General features: G+C 41.3%; 1 protein-coding gene across 8 annotated transcripts in view; it reads left to right on the forward strand.

Moving 5' to 3' along the window:
* ZBTB20 (zinc finger and BTB domain containing 20) overlaps window positions 1-22,576 on the forward strand; it is a 448,076-nt gene that overhangs the window by 395,447 nt on the left and 30,053 nt on the right. For all 8 annotated transcript variants that reach the window (XM_072352146.1, XM_072352172.1, XM_072352155.1 and 5 more), the window contains one exon: window positions 18,902-18,998. The gene's annotated coding sequence lies outside the window, so the exon portion shown is untranslated. The remainder of the gene's footprint in view (window positions 1-18,901; window positions 18,999-22,576) is intronic.

The following is a 22,576-nucleotide window of genomic DNA, read 5'->3' on the forward strand; positions in this document are numbered from 1 at the left end:
ATTACTTAGCTTCTAATGGTGCTGATTTGTCTTGACTTCTGTGTGTGTGTTAGGTCTATACAGTGGCCATCATCTACAGCTCTTAAAAACAAACTTCTTAGCAGCACCCAGGCTAGTTCTATTTGTCTGATTTTGTTTATCTTCCTTTCAGGCTCCCTCAGCCTCCTTGCTCTCCCTTTTTCCTGGAGCATAAGAGTATAAGCTTCTCATGTTGCAGGTGTGTCAGTTACTGCGGCTTGCTGCTGCCCCTGCTTTCTGAGCCAGTCCTGTGGGCTAGGACTTTGAGGTCACCAGTTCCTATGTGTAGCAGACACCTTTAGTTTTCTAAGCCCATCCAAAGCAAAGGCTTCTTTGAGGATGTTGGGGGAAGGGAATCACACTGACGGGTAGTGAATCTTTGCACAACTAGGTTATAAAGTAACATCAGCCTGGAGCACATTTGGTCAAGGTACTTCTCCCCAATCTTCATGTGGCTTGAACCCAGGTGTTATAGATGCATAGAAAGAACCAAGGAGGAACACTGAGATAACATGAAATTTTTGTAGGTATTTGTATTCCAGTAGATGTTTTGTCCTAGCACTTGCAGTCAGCAGAGCTGGCGTGAGATTCAAGTAAACAAATAATCTGAGCAGCTTCTTAAAATGCATGAAATGTAAAAGGCAAGATTTTGTTTCTCTCCACAGTGCTCACCACCAGGTAAATCTACTTTGTCCATCTGGCAGTTAGATATTTTGATCGCTGATATGCTTAGGAACACTGTTATTCTCATTCTCATGTTATCGTGATGTTTGTTCCTTAAATATTTACTCCTGGCATGTGTATATGCAGACGTACCGAAGCTTATACCTTTCCATATGCCCAAGATGCTTTGGGCTCATGCTCAGCTCTGGTGTGGAACCCCGTGGATAGCTGTGCTGTGGTGACCTTTGTGCTAACCACAGTGTCACGGCCTCTGTGCTAATTGCAGCTCAGTATTGAAAAGGCAGAATTTATGTCCTTGTTAGTGAAGCCTGTTCAGGGTAAGATAAGGAAAAGATACATACCTCCCCACTGTCTGCTAGCGTTGATAGCGCAAGATAAGTAAACTGCGTAGAGTACAATAGAAGGCATATATTATAAACAAGAAGCTATAAGTATAGTTGTATTGAAATGCAATATCCAGTGGATGAATGTGGTTGTGCTGGTCGTTTTGAACTGTTACCACTGCTTGGGGTTTTTTTTTTGGGTAGATTGAATTCTTAATCAGTAAGCTGGTCCATGTTCAGGCAGTTCCAGCTCTTGGCTTCTTTCTTTACAATTAACTCGCAGCAAGAGTTGGGACAGTGACTAACCAGAACGTTGATGGATGGATGTGGTACTGCAGGTCTGTCACATGGTAGCTTCTGTTTGTCGTTTACGTCTCAGTAAAATGATCTGGAAAGCTTGCATCAAATCAGAATGATTTTGTTTTGTTCATATAGATTTCTTGATTTTAGTATGCTCATTTTGCATCTCTTTTTCTTTATTTCTAACCTAGTGCATGGATTTAATCTACTAAGGGCTGTCCATCTGCTATTACAATACCCAAAAGTTTTAAAAGGCCAGATCTATTTTAAACACAAGAGAACCACGTAGTTGCCTAGACTCAAGGACTGGTGGGCTCCCCATCAGCTCTTTTATTGATGATTCCTCATCTGTTTGAGGGGAGGCAGTGTTGGAGAATGTGCTGAGAATGTTGCTCATTTGGCTGAGAAGCTTTAGATTTCCTCTGGAAATAAAATCCAGAGAGGAAGTGATTCATTCTTTTCCTGTGATTTCCAGGGAACGGTTGACTTATGCAGTCTCTTTTATTAGTGTTGCCCGAATCATTGCATTTCTTTCTGTCTCTCCTTCCTTATTATAGTTACTACATAAAGACCTCAAAGTGTTTTCTCAATATTCAGGAGTTAAGCCTTATAAATTGCTCGTGAAGTCAATCTGTTTCTAAAATGACTGGCCTTACAGAGAAGCTGAAGCACAGAGCACTGAAATGCCTTTCGCAAGGCCAGGCAGAGATTCCCCAGAAGAGGTGTAAGTAGGACCCAGATTTCCCTATTCCTAGTGCTGTTCTTTAAAACAAATCAAATTCCCTTTTGAATTCTGAAGATGCTCTTTGATGGTGTTGATGGCAGTGTAGCAAGCCTTGTTTCATATTAGTAAAACTTTGTATTTTCCCTTTTGATCTCACATCCTTTAAACCTTATTATTATTATTTTTACTGATGCTGGCTCTAATCTATTTCTATTTTTATTTTGGCAGCCCTGAGTTTTCCATCAAATTGGTGGAACTGGCGTTTCCTAAACTACTTCGTAATATTAAAATTGATGAGATTGACTTGAAGCTGCTTTTACTTTTTTTCTTTTTTTTTTTTTCCCCTTTTTTCTTGCTCTTTTAATAAAGGCAAATCAAACTGATATGTTCCACATTTAAACCTGTACCTTCTTTCACTTGGTATATTCTGATTGATAGCTCCGTTTCTTACTACTCCTTTTCTATTATCGTGCGTATCCATTTGTAGTAAAATACCTAGCTATCTTCGCTGTTGTATTTTCATACTCCAGTCAAAAAGCTCACTGCCTCTCAGTAACCAATTGCGAACCCTTTTCTTTTCCATCCTTTTCAGTTTCTTTGTGAGGCAGCTCAGTCCTACTGCAGACTGAAACCTTTGCTTCTTTTTTCTTTACTCACACCGTGAAGTCATATCTATCAGTGACATCACAGTGGGCTGCTGGGGGAAATCTTGTGATATCTGAAGGAGAGGATTACAGCTAGGTTAACAAAGCCATGGCAAGACTGGAATGATAAAGGTGTTTATCATACCATAAAGCATCTCAGTAATTAGAAATTTAAGTACAGACGTTTCCTGTTTTTTGAGGGAGAGCTGGAATTTTATCTGCTTTTCTGTCTTTTGCTTCATCGAGGACGTTCACATTTATAAGCAAGAAGAATTGAAGCTGCACTGTTTTGCACACAGTAAGAGGGAAGGGAAAATGTGCAGGCAGGCTTGGTCTATAACATTGATTTGTAACCAACAAAGGAAACGTCTACTTATGAGACACAAATCAATGTAACCAGACTGTGAAAGTGCAAACAGAGATGTGAGAAAATTATTTGATCGTTACTCCATCTTATGGAAAAGAGAGAGGGCCAGATTCTGCTCTCATTTATGTGGATGTAACTGCCATGAAAGCCAGAGACTCACTGGAATAATTATGAAGGAAATTTCATTTGGTGTCCTTCTGATGGCTGTAGGTGTAAGGCATTAGAATCAGGAAGGAGGCTAGGTGGCAATGGGAGGCAGAGGAAGGACGCTGTAGCAAAGAAGTTATGAACCAGGTTTTGTTATTAATGAGTTGTAGGTACAGAGAATATATTGATGTTCCTTCCCATGCAGAGATGACCTGTATGAACTGTGCACCTACTTAATTCAGTGGAAATCATAAAACGGTTTGCTTTAACTTCAGAGTTTGTTGCCACAGGGTGAGATATTTCCTTAGAAATGAACTGCTCTCCTGAGAATAATCTAGTCCTGCAGGTTCTAGCCTACAGGGTCTGTTATCTAGGAAAAACACATATTAGCAACAAAAGCCACCATATTTTGAAGATAATAAGAGAATTTTGTGGTTTCAGTCCATTTGGCCTGTTGGCACTACTAGATGCTGATTTGGAAGCAAACCGCTTTATTCTTTGCATGGATAGTCTTTACAAGGACTTTATACTCTCTAGAGGGATACAGTTAGTTGTGCCAATGCCAAATCTCTGGGGTAAACAGCTTCTGAAGCTGTGGTTTGGTGGATCTGGGTCCTAATACCCCATCAAAAACACTGTAGCCACATAACACAAAGTGTTGATCTGGGATAAACTCACATACCAGTTCAAATGTTTTCAGAATAAATGGATTAACTTCATATGGCAGGCTTCGTGCCAGATCAGATATCACCTGTCTGCGCCACTCTGACTTCAGGCTAGATTATATGTCGTCTGTTCTCCCACAGCAACATAAACTCTTGCTAATTTGATAGTAATGTGATCATGTGCCCGTGCCCAGAGCAGGTCAGATCTATATTGCTGAGTGATCCAGTGTTAAGGGCTGTGGGCTGATAGTCTTGAGTCTGTTCATTAGTGGGGAAACTCCTCTCAACTTCAGCCCACAGAGGCTGAAGCAAACCCTCTTCCTTCAGTTGAGCACCTGGCTTCATTTTGTGTTCCAGTCATCCTCTTCCATCAGCAGATCCCTTTTCTCATAGTGACAGTAGGCTTTCCCCCAGATGTCCCCATTGAGCTCCATCAGAGAAGCAGGCCAACATGTGCATACATACTTATCCATCTGAAAGGCATGGAAACCCGGTCAGAGATAGATATTTTTCTTCTGGTTAAACTATTCCATTCCTGTGGATATTGTTTTATTTATGTCACAATACAAGATTAAATCAGGACATGGCTTCCCAACAGGCAAACAAGGCGAGTCTGAACAAATGATGTTTTTAGAAGTTTTTGGGATAAGAATAATTTCGAAGCTAAAATGCGTGAAAGGAACATTCAGTAACAACAGAAAACTTACATTTGTTACAAGTTAAACTTCCCTTCAAAGAAGGAGATGCAACAAGTTCTTTCATCTAACTTTGTAAATAATTTCTTTTTAAAGTCCTCTTTTTAGTTTTTTCTCACTTCTAAACCATATTGGGCTTTAAGATGGAGGCAAAACTCTCCATGTTACATGTCCCCAGCTCTCACATACAGTGAATATTTACCTTTGGGTGCTCCTTGCATCATGATACTTTAAAGTAAATGTCTTTCTGTTGGGGATAGCTCTTATATAATACATGTTGTCATCTGGAGTGAGGCACAGTTGTGCATGTTTAGCTGGTTACTTTGTAATGCGTCATTACAAGTGACCAAAAACATGGTACAGGAAGTTGTGTGCTTTTTTTTTTCACTGCTTATGCAACTCCCAAGCAGAAAATGTTCTAGAGAGCAGATGGTACAGAACAGTCAATTGCAAACTCCATTTTCCAGATGCATAGATGTTTCATGTCTACTTGAAACCAGTTCAGATGGTTTTGTAAACTTGAGACCAACTACTGTTTAACCCTTTGCTCTGCCACTAGTGGAAGTTTCCAGTGGCAGCTTCAGAACTAATAAAATAATCTTAATGCACAAGATGCTTAACTGGAATATGGGACAGTGCTATGATAGGCAATTAAAATATTAATCCTGTTTCTTTAGAAGGGATGTTGCACATTGAGCATCTGATGCATGATTCGTGGTTTCTATTCCTTTCTCTTTCTTTCAACTTTTAGATAGTACACTGTAACGCTATGGCCAATATCTGAATTTCTTACTGCTCGACAAGGGGATTACTAGATAGTGAAAGCAAATTAATTTGACTTCCTACAGAAAAGGTAAGAACTTCTTACCCTAGGGCAGCAACACAGTCAGCTCATCATGACTGCATGATACTGATAAACTACAGTTTACAACTCAGCAGGTTTCTTGTTTGATTTGTTTTTTTCACTTCCTTGGGTCTTTGGACTTTTCACAGTAGGCTTGTGGCTGCTCAGCCATCAGCTTTTATTTGATAATAAATAATAGTACTAGTCCAATTTTTTTCCCGGTTGTACTCACAGAAATCTATCTGAGATCATATGAGTAATGCAGACTAACTTATTTGGAGGTTATCCAGGAAAGCCAGTGTGCAGTTGTTGACCAGTCCGATCAGTTTATGTGTTCTAACACAGTTTAGCTTCAGTTCAGTTCTGACTTTACTGTCAGGCAGTTGGTGAACCCAAGATTGTCATAAGCAAGGCGCTTGATCTCACAATACAAAATTGTTGATGAATGTCTGCAGATTTTGAAACAGGTAAATAACAGTTCTTCCAAAGATACTACCTGATTATATGGTATAACTTGGTCAGAAGTAGACACAGAACCGGAGTCTCACATCTGATCCGTTCAGCCTTTCCGTTCTCAAATACTTCCAACAGACTTTCAAGAAAGGTTATCTAAGCTGAGATAGACAATAGCTTTAGAAATAAAAGCTGAGGGAAAACATTTTTCTTTGTTACCCATTCAGTTTTTAACTATTTATTACATTCTCTGAATGTGAAGATGTGGACCTAAACTGAACTCACAATTCTGAAGGATCCAGAGGTCAAACTGACTTTCTAAACCCATGACTATGATCCATCACTCGAACCAAGAGAATGTAGCAGTCTGGAATGGCTGAAGCCTGGTTCTTATGTTTGTAATACTCATAATCCAAACTTAGATGCCAAGGTATGCTGGTTGATGGTAAGAGAGACTTGTTTTTTAGAAAACTTGCCTGGAACAGCCTGGAATCTTTTGATTTCATTCTTCTCTTCCTTTGAAGAGTTTTGAGTTATTTGTTAAGCAGAGTCGTGACACTACAATTGATGGACTTGAGAGCACATTCCTCTGCTGCAAAGTTGTGTCCCATTTGGCAAGAGGACAGACAGTTCTATGTCTCAATGAACAGCAGCAACATTACAGGGGAGGATTTCTTCTTTGGCCTCCTACTGAAAATTTAGAGGTTTTGTGAGGCTGCTATAATCTTGAGAAACTCCTCCCTTCAGCAGACCACTCGTGGATTACAATATGAATAGTATTTACAAGATAAATATTTTTTATTGGAAGATCTCATTATTGATTTGCAACATTTCCTACCAGCCTTACAGTAATGAATGAGTTTCATATTTTCCTTCACTCTACCACGGAGAGAACAGAGGAGAGAAGAACTTAATGGTTTGTCAGAACTATGGGAAGGAACAGTTTCATTAAAATGTGTGCCTTCTCTAAGAGGCAGGTGGAGAGTTCATTTCTAGCAAGAGTTAAGCTTTCCAGTCAGATTGACTCCAGTGATGGTCTTTGCCATTTAATGCTCTTTCAAAACCAAATGCTGCCCTTGCGTTTTCTTTCTTTCCCTCTTGCTGCTTGGGTTGTGAAGCAAATTGTATGTACTGAACTGGTTTCTCAAGGCAATAAGTGGAAAAAAAATGGCATTTTAAAATAATAGTTGCCAGGTCCTGCAGCTCAGAACTGTCATATTGCATGTTAAAAGCTCTTTCCTTCCCAGAAGTGAGGTGTAAAAAGTAATATGAATATTTGTGTGTGAGTGCATGTGTCTGGGTCTGGGACCCAGACAGATTCCCTACCTGGAAATGGCTTGCTATTATTAGATATTCAGTTACCAGAGGTTATGTAAGACAATTGAAGCTCTGTTTTTTAACAGAGACATGATTCATGCTACTTGTAGTAACACTAACCACCTCCAAACGAGACAGAAAGCAGACACAGACAAAAGGCTGAAGAAATCAATGCTGGCTGAACACAGCCATTCTCCTGATACCTTCTCCCTCTTCAGCAGCCCTCAGGTTATCGGCAGCAAAGTTTAATGCTAATTCTGAAGTCACCTGGAGTTACCAAGCTGATGCACCCATATCCATGGCTTTTGCAGGGAGCAGCTAAGGCTGTAGGAGCTGGGACAGGGGACAGTGCTGGACATGCTTTGCCATGTTCCCAGCAGTGTCCCTGGTGTTCTGCAGGATGCTGAGGGAGCTGTGAGCAGAACTGACACTCCTACTGTATTTTCTCAATTACTTCAGCTGGGAAGGCTGGAACCAAAACAACTTTTGGCTCCTCTGCCATTAAAACTTCTACAGTTATTTTTATTGTAATGTGGACGGAGAGTAAAGGCCTGGAGTAGCTTTGAACTTCTGCCAGTATTCTTCATTAGAGCAAATTCTGAAATCTTATCGAACTAGAATGACTCCCGTGCAGCAAAAGTTCCTGATCCATCTCCTATGGTGCTTCTTGTTGGTCATGGAGGAGATCAGAATATCTGCAAACTCCTTTTTGATTTTATTCAATGGAGCAGTCTTCATATGACAGTTTCTGCTGGGAGATAGCAGGAGTAAGGTAGCTGCCAGATTGTCTACAGTTAAAGATCCAGTCTCTTTCTTACAAGGAAAAAAGCAGGGTTAGGTTCAGAACACCAAAGTGAACACTGACGGGCTGTTTATCTACAGCATGTAACTTTTCAGAAATAAAAGGTGAGGATGTTGCAGCCAGGTCCCTTCCAACCACTGCCATACCCTACTATGTATCCTCATGGAAGACTGGGTCTTCTGTAAAATTTCATTTCAGCAATGTCTAAACCATCCTGTATAGTAACTTCTGCCGTCAGGGAAGGAGATGCTGAAGATTTCGGAATGGTCTTAGCACACTGGAGACAGCCTTCCTACGTTAGCAGATCTTATTGGGAGAAAGAGCCAACTGCCTTCAGTTTCATTTAAGAAAGGTTTGAAATAACCAGAGAAATAGCCTTGAAGAGGTGCAGAGGAGAGCTGAATTCAAATACATCCCAAGAGTTCATCATTTGCTAGAACTGCAATAAGAAAAACAAAAAATTACCGATACGTTATTTTCCTTAATGCATTATGCTCTATATATTGTTGAGAACAGAAACCACTTCAGCAGCTATTAATGTTAGTAATCGTTCTCCATCAGCCACTCTGCATAAAGTTTTAGGAGAAAAGCGTGCTTTAAAAATGGCATTTAGTCATGTCTCTGACCTTTCCTGGCACTGAGTATTTAAAGCCCGGATCATGTGGCACTGACATCTCTACATTTCAGATAAACTAAAGAAAAAATCCTTTTTTGATGCAGCTGATACATAACTTAAAAAAGCAAATAATTATCACAGATATATATCACACCTCAGGACACATTGCTGTCAGTGACTTGACATTTCAAATGATGAGTTTCACAAACGTGCATAACCATCAGATTTGATTGAACGATGTTTTAGAATAATTCACATGTTCATCTAGAACTTTTTTCATTGTGTTTTGGCAGTGAAGCATGAAACAGGAAATCTACAGTGGGTTTCTCTTTGCTTTTGAGGAAGCAAACGCTTTGATCAGTTCTACGTACTCCAAGGCTGCAGTCAGTTATTCCTCAATGGATAATGAAACCAAAGCCCAGAGTGGCTCTGTTTCTCTGTGGATCCCGTGTGATATTTTATATATAGTTTTTGACATAAATCAAACAAGCTTTCATTTGTACAGTTTGAGGCCAGAGGCAGCAAGCACACAGGAAGAATGGTATGCATATTTGGGAAAACATGTTCGTGGTTCTTTTTACCTAGTCTTTTCACTTTGTCGGTTACTGGCTCTTTAATGATTGACTTGCAAGGGAAATCTTCAGAGACTGGAGACAGTCAGCCAAAACATCAACAAAAAACTTGAAGTCATTTGAGTATTCAGTAACATCATTGTTTAGCTCTGCATTTGGGCAGTGATGAATCTTAAAACTTAAGAAAGATTCCTTGTCTCAAACGTGATCTTTAATCACAGAATCACAGAACTGCAGTTGGAAGGGACTTAATAGATCATTGCGTTCAACCCTCCTGTTAAGGCAGGTTCCCTACAATAGGTTGCACAGGTAGGCATCCAGATGGGTCTTGAATATCTCCATAGAAGGAGACTCTACAGCCACTCTGGGCAACCTGTGCCAGTGCTCCGTCACCCTTATCATGAAGTTCTTCTGCATCTTTGTATGGAACTTACTGTGTTCAAGTTTTAGGCCGTTACTCCTTGTCAATCTCTACACACCACCAAGAAGAGCCTGGCCTCATCAGTTTGCCTCCTGCCTCCCTTTAGATATTTATGAACATTTAGCAGATCCCTCTTAAGTCTTCTTTTCTCCAGTAACCAGACCCACATTACTCAGCCTTTCCTCATAGGGGTGATGCTCCAGGCCCTTTAACATCTTTGTCAGCCCTCTTGGACTTATCACAGGAGATCTCTGTTTCTTGTTGTTGTTGTTTGTTGTTTTTTTGTTTGTTTGTTTGTTGTTGGTTTTTTTTTGAACTGGGGACCCCAGAACTGAACACAGTATTCTAAATGTGGCCTCACCAGGCCAGAATAGAGGGAGAGGATCACTTCCCTCGACCTGCTGGCACTCATGGTGCCATGGCTCATGGCCATTCTGCTGTCCACCAGGACGCCCAGGTCCTTCTCTGCAAAGCTCCTCTCCAGCAGGTCAGCCCCTAACCTGTACCGATTCATGCAGTTATATCTCCCCCAGGTACAAGACTCTACACTTGCTCTTGTTAAACCTCATCAGGTTCCTCCCTGCCCAATATGAATCTAAATCTTCCTCTAGCAAAGGCATTGGTAGATTAAGTAGCAAGTCTCTTCTCCTTCTAAAACAAGTATCACTGTAATAATGAGAAAGGAGAATTCCATTAATATGATTCTAACTTGGGGGTGGAGGAGTAAGTCATCCCATCTTGCTGCATATCTTTCAATAACTTGATTCTTGCTGCTTTAGAAGAATAGATCTATGAGTAAAAGTTTTGTTTACTAGTTTATATTGTTCTTGTTGGTTTTTTTTGTTTTGTTTTGTTTTGTGACAAATGAATAAAATCCATTTAAATTTATATCTGACATTATTTTATTGGGATACATGGAATTATACCATGAATTAATGTAAATAGTGTCTCATAGTTTCTGCAGAAAAGTCTTGAAGGAGCAGAACTTGATTGCTATGACTTTTATTAGGTGATATTTTGTGTCGCCTTCCAAAATTACAGCACTGCAGTTCATATTTGTGATTGATGAGAAATACAAATGTGGTGGCCAGGCATTGGATACATCAAATGCTATGGCGCTGAACGTGATGGGAGGGGATTATGGTAGAATCACTGCCAGTAGTGTAAAGAGTGTAACACAATTGCACTGTGTGTTGGGATTTATTGTCCTCTTCAATATCTCTGTTGGTGACCCGGATGAGGGCATTGAATGCTCAGTAAGTTTGCAGGTGAGACCAAGTTGGCAGGAAGTGTCGATCTGCATGAGGGTAGGGAGGCTCTATAGAAGGATCTGAGCAGGTTGGATTGCTGGGCTGAAACCAATGCAATGAGGTTCAACAAGACCAAGTACTTGGTCCTACACTTTGGCCACAGCAACCCCAGGCAACATTACAGGCTTGGAGCAGAGTGGCTGGAAGACTATGTAGAGGAAACAGACCTGGGGTGTCGGTTGATGCTCAGCTGAACATGAGCCAGCAGTGTGCCCATGTGGCCAAGGAGGTCAATGGCATCCTGGCTTGTATCAGAAATAGTGTTTCCAAACGGAGCAGGGAGGTAATTATCCCTTTGTACTCAGCACTGGTGAGGCCATACCTCAAGTACGGTGTTCAGTTTTGGGCCCCTCACTGCAAGATAGACATCAAGGCCTTGGAGTATGCCCAGAGAAGGGCAACGAAGCTCGTGAGAGGTCTGGAGCATAAGTATTATGAGGAGCAGCTGATGGAGCTGGTATTGTTCAGTCTGGAGAAGAGGAGGCTCAGGGTAGACCTTTTCTCTCTCTGTAACTACCTGAAGGGAGGTTGTAGTGAGCTGGGGATTGACCTCTTCCCTTGTGTAATTCCTGATAGGACTAGAGGGAATGGCTTCAAACTGTGCCAGGGGAGATTCAGGCTGGATGTTAGAAAATACTACTTTTTCGAACGAGTGGTGGATTCACCAACTCTGGAGGTGTTGAAGGAACATTTAGACGCTGTGTTGAGGGACATGGTCTAGGGAGAACTATCAGTGGTAGGTGTACAGTTGGACTGGATGATTTTATAGGTCTTTTCCAACCTGGGTGATTCTGTGTTTCTGTGATTATGCGGTCCCTGCAGCTAGGTAAAAGTACATTATACATTTGCAGTTCTTGTTGCTGAAACCTTTTTTTGTGGACATTCAGTACTTTTCTTTAGTTCACCAGCGTGTATGGGAATAAGAGTTTCTGAGTTTATGCTAAAGTATTTGCAAGGACAGCAGTCAATCAAACCACAGCAATGCGTAAGGGAGGAGGAAAAAACTCAGCTCATTCTCTTCATATGCTTTCATTGTTTTTGTTCTTCCTGAAAAATAATGTCCTTTCAGATTTCGTTTGACATCTCCATGATGTTGAACAGATTCGGAGAAATCACCAATATTTTGACAGGGTTCCTTGGCAATGAAATGTTCATGAAGCTCATCTGTCATGAGCTAATCTGGCTCATCTAGCCAAAGCAGTAGCTTAGGCAAATATATTACTGTAACAATTTAATTTCTACACATTTTCTTCATCTCGGTGATTGCAGTGATGGCAACTCATATTTCAGTGGCAGAAACATTGGCAATAGCTGCAGCACAACAATACCTTTGTTTTTCATGTGAGAACCTTGCTTAAGCGAAGCAGTACAGTATCTTATTGTCAAACCACCTTTTTCTTGGTGACAAGGCAATATTCTAAATGTGCTGTCCATCTTCAGTGTTCATGGCCCAGCTAGATCAGGTTGCCCAGGGCCTGATCCATCCTTATCTTGAAGGGACAGGGCATCAGTCACATCACCAGGCAACCTGTTCCAGTGCCTCACCACCCTCACTGTAAAAGACTTCTTCCTTATATCTAACCTAAATATACCCTCTTTAAGCTTGAAAGCATTTCCCCTTGTCCTGTCACCACAGACCCTGCTAAAGAGTCTGTCCCCTTCTTTCCTGTAGCTCCCCTTTAGATACTGAAAGGCTGCTATTAGGTCACCTCAAAGCCTTCTCTTTTTCAAGCTGAACAGTCCCAGCTCTCTCAGTCTGTCCTCATAGGAGAGATGTTCCATCCCTTGTATCATTTTTGTGGCCTTCCTCTGGACACGCTCCAGGTCCATGTCTCCTGTACTGAGGACTCCACATCTGGATGCAGTACTCCAGGTGAGGCCTCACCAGCACAAAGCAGAGGGGCAAGGATCACCTCCCTCAACCTGCTGACCATGCCTCATTTGATGCAACCCAGGATATGGTTGGCTTTCTGGGCTGCGAGGGCACATTGCTGGCTCATGTCCAGCTTGCCAGCCATCGGTGCCCCCAGATATTTTTTGGTAGGGCTGAGCTCAATCCTTTCATTCCCCAGCTTGTGTTGGCAATGGGGGTTGCCTCGATCAAGGTGCAAGACGTTGCATTTGGATTTGTTGAACCTCATGAGGTTCACCTGGGTCCACTGCTCAAGCCTGTTTCGGTCCACCTGGACAGCATCCCATCCTTCTAGTGTGTTGACTGCACTCCCACAGCTTGGTGTCATCAGCAAACTTGCTGAGGATGCACTCAACCCACTGTCAGTGTCACTGGTGAAGATATTGAATAGTATCAGTCCCAGCACTGACCCCTGCAGGACACCACTCATTGCTGATCTCTATCCAGGCATTGAACCACTGACCTTTATTCCCTGGACTCAGTACTGCAGCCAGTTCTTAGTCCATTGAGCAGTCCAACCATTAAATCTATATCTCTCCAATGTGAAGAGAAAGATGTCAAAGGCCATGTCAAAGGCCTTACAGAAATCCAGATAGATGACATCAGTGGCTCTTCCCTTGTCTATCAATGCAGCGACACAGTCATAAAAGGCCTCTAGGTAACTATGCAGACATCCACATATATATGGTTGCCGTATATACATATACCAAACTATATGTACAGCAACATTCTCTTTAGTGCCAGTGAGAAGACAGCTCATGGTCTGACAGTCACACTGTCATGGTTCAGTCTGGCACTGTAGCTTGTTTTGCTTATGTAGATGTCTGCTATAGTGTTACACTGGCCTTGCAGTGATCTGCTTCTGCTCTGATTAAGTCTCCCTGCTACTAAGAAAACATTGCCTCTTCCAGGTGCAAGTTTTCTTCACCATTTCAAATCAGGCATGCAAAGTCCCAGTAGATGCCTAACACTACTAATCAGCAACAAAGAAGAGTTCAGCAGGGCTCCCCTTCCTCTCTTAGTTCTTTCTGGTGAGGCAGAAGCAGCATCCATCGATTCTGCTCTCTGGTCTCTGAGGTTTGGCTCCACATAGGTACCATCTACTTCACTTCCCTGCAAGAGTTAGGTTTATACACCTGACACACTAAGCACAATGAGATCTTCATTAGTAAGAAAATAGGCAGCACCTCAGTATATTTGTTAAGTGGGAGAGAACATTTCCCAAAGTTCACAGTTGAGGCTTTGTATGACAGCCTATGGCAGGAGAGGCCATTCAGCACAGGGAGCAGAGGGGAAGGTTGGTAGAAGAGTTGTTTATCCTTTTGGACCTTAGCTCTTAAGAGTAGTTAGCTGTTGCATTAACAATACCACTTGCAAAATAGCAGGAAATCTCAGCGAGAATCAGCAGATGAAAGCGATACCTAGAAAATGCCTTTTCAATGTGCCAAATTCAAACTGAAGGAAAAGAGTTGCCTGTTAAGGGAAGAGGAATTTTATACTCTCAGATAAAAGGGAGTGAGAGAAGGGAAAAAGAAACAGATACAGAAGAGTCATACAGAGTGTGTGAGGCAAACACTGGGAACATGATGTAGGCATTGCTACAAACTACACTGCTATTCCAGAATTTAATACAAACCCCTGGGACTTCAGGGAGATGTTTTTTTTCTGTAGCACTTTTGAAAATATGCCCTTATGGGAAATTGGCCTTTACTAGGCTAGAGCGGTCCAGCCTCTTTAAACAGACTTTCTGCAAATGTCTAATCCATTAACAATTTAATTTCTGGATTTCAGACCTAATTACAGATAGTGGACATACCGTGTTTCCAGCAGGGTACAGCAATGAACAGTTTCCTCTCAAATATGACTGTTGAGAAAAAATTGTGCTATTCTGACAGCATGACCTGTGCTGGTAAATGTTTCTGCTTTCTGTAGCACTCATTCTAGCCTCCATTGAGAAGGTGTTTTGTGAACAATCACATATCTTGATCTCTTTTTAAGGCACTGAAGTTGGATATCCACAGGTAGCTGACATCCTACCTCGTTCACTTAACATAAATGCTGCCTTCTGCCCTAGGCAGAGGATGTGTCTTCTTTTGTAAAAGAATCTGGACTCACCCACCTCATGCAACAAGTTGACTTCTGAATCACACTTGCTGATGGCTAACGCTGCTGCTCACATCTTTTCCTTGTTGTTGCTGCTTTAAAAGTATCACCTAAAATGCTACTCCTGGAGAGAAAAAGTGGCCACAAAAGAATTGCATTTAGCCAAGCAGCTTAGTCTGAAAATACATCCATGATTGTGAAAGCGTCATTTAGAATTGACCCCACCTTACTCAAGAGACCTATACAATATGTGGATTAAGACCAAACGTGCTTACTGCTATGGCACTAGCAAGTTCTTATTTTCCTTTGCCTCATGATAGACTGTGCTGTGCCAGTGCAGCAAATAATAATGAGGAATAAGCTCGCAAGAAGCTCATCTTTTAATTTTTTCATTACCAGGGATCACACAGAAAGCAGAAAGGAGCAGAATTTCCCTGAAGATATCAGAGAAAAAAGTATTACGGGGATAAAATAAGTAGCAATTAACTAAAGTATTGAGCCTTCTTGATCAAGAGTCACTAAGAGAAAGTAATAGAAGTCTGTGGTACCAGCTCTCAAGCCCATGCACAAAGAGCTGTTCCACTGACTGTGGTGTGCAGGATGGACACTTGGGTACTCCTAATAAATATGGAATAATGAGTTTGGTGATATCTCTGAGTGGAAGGAGTGAAGGTAGAGGCAGAGACAGAAATGCCCTACAAGGAATAAACCCAGAAAAAGCAGATTTCAGGACTGAGCACCAGCAGGAAATTGATGTTGATAGTATTTCAGTCAGCTGTAAAGGAAATACTGTGGTGGTGGGTTGCCTAAAGATCCATCAGGCCAGTGCTTGTTTATGTGTGTTTTAAGTAATAGAATATGACAGACCGCATCAGATCAATGGTGCTGATTAATGAACAGCTATGGAGAGGTAGCATGTGAGATGAAAGAGTCAAGACACGAGTTTGAGGAGAGAGGGGGAGGAGGGTCAGTGCATCCGAATATGGAATTATGGTTTGGGATCCCATTAATCATTAGCAATATTATGCCAAGTACCGTATTTTCTGCTGACATTGTGCCCACTGCATCTCCATTGAAGCCACTATAGAAATTGACCTAAAGTGTACATCTTAAATTACAATCTGTAGCACATCGAAGCCATTGTAGAATAGACATTCCTTAATAAAAGCAGTAATACTTGTAGTAATACCCTCTAAATTAGTTAAAACTTGGGAAGAGTAAGGTGGAATGAATATGAAGATACGTCAAATGCTAAAGTTAGTGTCATTCATGAAAATATTAAAGAGATAACAGTCTGCACTTGTGGAGTGCATTCATCCAGAAAAATTATCCTCTAAGATCTTAATTAAGAACACAGTACCTCATGGAGCAGAGAAGTTAATGTTTTCCTTTTCTGAATAGAGGAGCACAGTTAGATCAGGGAAAAGTGGCTTAACCCTGTGTCACACATCCCATTCCTCTGCTCTCCTGTTTGTGTCTCTTTTTACCCAGTCTTCTCATGGTCAGAAGTTATTTTTCTCTATTTTTTCTGTAGCTAGATTATGGCTTTTAGAACATGTTGAAGTGTTTCCTTGTCTGCTAAGCTTCGTACGTCTTATGAAGCACCATCAGCATTGCTGGTTTTATGTACAAGACCCACCTGGACGCCTACCTGTGTGACGTGGTGTAGGGAGCCTGCTTTGGCAGGGGGGTTGGACTCAATGATCTCTAGAGGTCCCTTCCAACCCCTACAATTCTGTGATTCTGTGAACCTAACAACTGTGAATGATCTCAGTGCTTTATGTTCATCACATCGGAGGAAAAGAGATGTATCTTCCCAAGCCATAGAAAAAATGATGGAGAAAAATAGAGATATTCTAAGTGCTTATTTCCGCGGGGGGGTTGGTGAGCAGATTTTATAGAAGACTTTGAACAGCCTATCTCTAACAACTTGTCTCTCTGACCCTTGATGTCAAGCCAGATTGAGTGCTAGGCAGCACTGCAGCAGAGAGCCACTTGGATTGGAATCCCAGCGACTGGAAGCAAAATAAATGACACACAAAGAGAGATGTGACAAAATATGCAGGATTAGTACATTCAGTTCCTTAGACTTCTCTTGTGTGAAATTAGGAGTGAAGTGAGCAGGAGTTCTGCCGAAGTAAAGACTAAAGACCTCATCCTGTGATTTTTCTGCTTCTAGTGCAAGTTAAAAATGCATGTCGACTGAAGTAGTGGGCAGTCTTCAAGCCATGCGGGATTTATGCCTTAAAAATAGGAGGAATAGTCAGATAAAAGACAGACTGATGTGTGCAAAGTGGATACAAGAGGTGAGGTCAGCGTTAACAGAATAGGTGGAGCACATATGGAAGTGGAAAGGAGAGTCTGAAAGTAAGCCATGCTGAGTGTTAGCAAGGCCTTCAGTCTGCAGAATCGCTGGGCATTACTGCACCTTTGAAATTCAACCCTTTGTGCTGGTCAAAGGTGTCACTGTTTCATGAAGTTCTTTTGAGCTAACCTGATGCTGGCTGATGGTTCCACTCCAAGCTCCGGTGAAAGTCAGAGGTTCAGGCTGAGCTGAGGATAATTTTTTTTTTCCTGTTTAAATGTTCTAAATCTGCAATTCAAAGCAGGCTTCAAAAGGGGAGAGTCCAAGAAACCTGGAATCAATGAAAATGTTTTTTGAGCCCCTGTGAAGTGTAGTTTGCCAGTTTTTGTGTAGCCTCTTGAAATGAGTACGTAGCATATATCTCAGTTCCCATTAAATATCATCGTTACGAAATGTGTAAATTGAACATAAAACTGAATGTATATTTTGTGAAGCACGTTATTACAGTGGCATCTAAAATCCTTCATTGTGTCTTCTGGCACTCATTCCAGTGTTCCTGCTGCACTAACAGTGGGGTGTGTTTTTTTATTGTGTTGCATTAACAGGCATAAATTCCAGCTTGCACAGTGACATTAACTACCTGTGAAATAACAATTACATCTCCTATCATTTTTTGTTCACCTTCCTGATTTCTTTGATAAAGCAAATATTTGCTTTTTCTTGTCTGATCGGAGTAGGCAAAACTATTTATGCATGGAAATAGCACCACTGGCTTCACTGTGGGTAGGACTGAATATGCTGATGTCCCAGGAGTTCCTTGCATAAGTGAAGTGAGCAAGATTTCATTCTGTCTGTGGATGTTAACTTCAGAAATACTTCCAATATCCACAACGAGCCACCCAAAGACTATAAGTTAGTAAAGGAGGAGTTCTGTTCGCCTAGCGAAGGATTCAGGTCCCCCCAAAGATGTAAATACTCCCAAAAACTTAGATCTGGGTAAAATTGCCCTCTAATAAATATTGGAGCTGAAGTTTCTCTTCGGATTCATTCCTGTATTAGTCTGTTGAGTCCAACTCCCTCTTTACCTCATAACATTTCATCCATAAAGCTGTCCCTGAGCTGGACCTTCACTGGAAGGCTGACAGTAAGATATTTCACTGCTCTCACTGATGTGGACCTGGTGGGAGATGAGTGGGGTTTTTGCTTTGATACGAACCATCACTTTTGTGATACAAGGACAGCAAAAGAAGTGAAGGAGGTTTTTTTTCTTCCTTTTCCTACCTTTTAGTTTTGAGGAAGTGTTCGTCGCTGCTCTGAACAGGACTAGCCTTGTTCTGATGAGATGCATTTTAGTGCCAAGTTTGTGCTAGCTCTCCATTGCTTTTTTGTGCTCATGCCATAAGAGTGAGCAACTTCTCAGCAATGAATCCTACTGATAGCACTTTGCTGCCTAGCTCTCCTTGCCTCAACTTCACCAGAATAGGTCGCATGGGCAGCCTGTGGAAGCTGGGAGCCGATTCTGTTGTCATTTACAGCTGGGGCTGGAGAGACTGAACAAGGCTCCAGCCAGCTGTACTGACAGTGGAGAACGCCAGTTATCATTACAGTGAGTTTTTTTGCTCTCAGTAAATAATTATTATTTCCCCCCTGACCTTTCCTTTTGCTTTTTTCTGTTGCAGACACAGCCTCTCTCTGTTCCCTGCCCCAATGAACGTGTGCACTAAGTCCAAGGCCTGGAGTAATTTACCTGAGGAGTGATACCATTTGGAAACCACTGTAAGTATATTTTATCTCTTACAAAAGACTTCTTGTTTCAGCAAAAGAAAAAAGTAAAATAAAACAAAATAGAAAGGATGTATTGCAAAAATAAAACAAAAACAAACTGCAGCACCTGTGAGCATTACTGATGAGTGTAAACCGAGTTTTTGCTTTTGAAATTTACAAGGAAATATGTGGGCAAAAAATATGTCAATAAAAAAACTGTTAAATATTTAAGTCATAGCCTCAGAGCATAGTTCAGCAATGGCTGATGTGCTTGTATCTCTTAGGTTGGAAGGTTCTACTTGCTTACTGATCTAGTTTGTGCTCTTCTAGTTGGTTCGTTCATGTTTGTCTTCAGAGTGTTTATCTTCTTTTTATCCTTATTACTTTTTAATGAGACACCTTTCCTCTTGCTGGTGTTTCATGCATTTTGGATTGAATTCACTGCAACTCCTTAAAGGTTTAAGCTATTTTTTCCAGGCCTCAAGTCATCTCTCATTTGGGCTGGAGTTTCTTTAGGCCACTGCAATTTGGTAAACCTAGCTGGATTATGGAAGTAGAGTTGCCTGAGACTGTAAACAATTTTGACTTTGTGTTGTGGTTTTATTATACTCTGAAATGATCAACTTGGTGTTATCTGCATTGTTGGTTTTCCCTGTAGATCTCATAGTTCTGATTTGCTGTGATCAATTCTCAGCACACGCCTGTACTATGGCAGTGTAGCTGTGGCCAAGATGCTCTGAGGGTGTAAGAGAGGCAAGTTTTGTAGGCAAGGAGTAACTTTCTTGAGATTTGTGGTTTAGGTGCAGAAAGGGACAAGTTGGGAGGCATATCAGCCTCACTTCAGGTCTGAAACAGACTCGGCAAATTTCAGTCTAAGTTTAACTTAATCTCTGAGTTTAACTTAATTATGTTAATCAGTCTCCTGTAAGGGATTTTGGAGTTTATTTCACTTTTCTGCGTTGATTAAATTTTCCAGGCTTTTATTGCATGAGAACGTTGGGCCTCTCTTGTCAGCTCTCTGTGCCTCCTATTCTTGCTTTTCAGTGTTCCGCTGGGATTTCCCTTTCATATTACATTTTATGGCGATGTATTCAGGAGTTTGTGTTTTCCACTGTATGACACAAACTTGCAATCAGAGATTTTAAACAAACTGCCAGTCATGTAGCTATAACAGCATGAAGATCAATGTGGCTGCAAAATCATCAGAGAAGCCGTGTGAATATTCAGGCAGTCAGTCTGTGCAGGACTTTTTACTGCTGAAGCAACACTGCTGGCAGGAAAATTGGGATGGCTTGGGTTGTTGTAATGCAAGCTTGTCTGTGGTAGCTTCACTCGTGGTTCTTCTCTTCAGTCACCCTGCATTTTGAGGTGAGGGCTCTGGGCAGATACGGCACTTCTCTTAGGCCTTTTTTCTTTTTTTTTTTCTTTTTTTTCTTTTTTTTTAATATCTATATATTCAGTGATTATACTCATCTCTCTCTCTTTCACTCTGTCAGTTTCTAAATATGTATTGTCAATGTCACGTCTGGAAGAGACACAGCACTGGCAGTGATAAGCACTGATATCAAGAGCTGTGTTAGTCGTGTTCAGACAGAGGAAGAATGTGCAGCACAACACTCAGGGAAAAACACTCCTTCAAACCAAATGTGAACTGTTTTCACACCTTTATATTTTTAGTATCTGAAAAGCTAGGGTTTTAAAATTATAGGTATTTCTGTGCGAATTACTAAGATTAGAGACACCAGTGAGTTAAGTACCTGGCTTGGGCGCTAAAGGCATCTCTGACTTGAGGGCAGTTACTGGAAGGTGACATCATATCTGCTAAGAGAAATAACACCAGGGACATGGATGGGCAAACTCAGCCAGCAGCACTTGTAACATCAGCAACCTTGTGGCGTGTTCCCTCCGTGCTCTTTAGTATGCAATGAACAAAGGTCTGGTTAGTGACCCAGCCCTCCCTGTATTCAGAAGCTGAAAACTGCCTCATTATTGTTCATTATGTAGCATTATTCTCATACAGTCACATTATCATAGCTTCCCCCGAGAGCCAGGATGCTACTGTATGTTCTGCACAGCTACACAGGATCCAAGACCTGAGCTAATTTGTTCACTGCTAACCTGGTGTCTCGGCAGGACAGAAAGCTGCCCTCTCTGTAAGGATAGGTTCCACCCTGTGGAAAGCAGTTGCAGGTCTACAACATAGATTGCCTGTTTTAGGGGGTTTTGACCTGATTTAGGGGTTCAGCTGTGAGAACACGGTAACCTGTCACAGGGAAATCCATTCTAAGCTCAAGTAGTGGTTACAAAGGCAATGTAAAGAAATAGTGTGCAGAGCAAGTGGAGGATTGGGGGCAAGAAGGTTGCGTATGAGTGGCAGCAAGAAGAGGTAAGGTTAGCAGGGGTTTCAAAGGCATTCCAGAGCTCAATGGTGGCAAAGTTTCTAGATAGCTCTAAGGGTGGGATATCCAAAACATTACGTTCTGCCTTCAAATTAAGCAGAAAGGATTGTGTCCTACTTTGTAGCCAATGTCATCACTGCAGTAAATATCACATTGTGATTTGTCACCCATCTGAGACCTTGTGGGTTTTTTTTTGTGATACTGTAGCACTGAGGTAGATGGGAAGGAGGGAACACCTCACTACAATGAGAACTGTGACAGGGAAGTTTTGGGAAACAGAAATAAAAAGCTGGGAGGGATTCCTGCTTTACACAAGACCTAGAAATCACTAATGCACGCGGTTTAGTGCAGGGATGTAAGTGGCTGCAGTTAGGCTCATATTAAGTATTAAAGAGAGTGCAGTTACGAAAGAAAATGTATTTTAGATGGTGTAAGTGAACATAATGAGAAGTAACACAGTAAAAACAAAGGAATGCTGAAAATGAATACCAACAAAAGAAAAGTACCTGAACATAGGATGTAATATAGAGATGAGTAGGTAGGATGTTTAGAGCTGCTGAATAAACTTCATATAAATCAGCAGTAACTAGGAAATCTGTAGTGACTCTTTAGATTCAGACTATCTTGGAAGGGTCAGTGTCATTTCTGTCCCTGACTTCTGGGAGTCTTTCCATCAGCTTCATATGCAGATGCGCCCTTCCTTTCTTTGCTGTGTTGGCCTTCTGCTGTCCTTCACAAGAAGCAAAGATGATATGTAGCCTTCTGATAGTCTTCAAGAGGAGTGCAGTATTTGGAAGGGCTTGAGGTGCATCTAATTGTGGAGAAGGAGCTCAGAGATAACTGGAGGTTAGACCAGATTGCTGTGCTCCAAAGGCAAATTCCCAAGTCTTTTGCAAATATTTTCAACTTTCATTGCCCTAAGCAACAAGTATATTGCGAACTTCTTGTTTGGATTAGTCTGTAGAAGAGGACATTCTCACATGAACTCAAGTAACAAGGTAGGGTGACTTTAACAACAGAAATAATCACACAAGGCTGACAATTAGTGAAGTCCAAGTATAAGTAGTTATACTGTGGGAAGGTTCCACGGTCATTATTTATTACATACTTCATTCTCGTGGCTATCCCTGTGCTTTTACTTATTTTGATTTTTTTTTACATAGCTAAGACAAGTCATACTCTTCCACAGTT

The sequence above is a fragment of the Excalfactoria chinensis genome, chromosome 1, assembly GCF_039878825.1.
Source record: "Excalfactoria chinensis isolate bCotChi1 chromosome 1, bCotChi1.hap2, whole genome shotgun sequence".
Lineage (NCBI taxonomy): Eukaryota > Metazoa > Chordata > Aves > Galliformes > Phasianidae > Excalfactoria > Excalfactoria chinensis.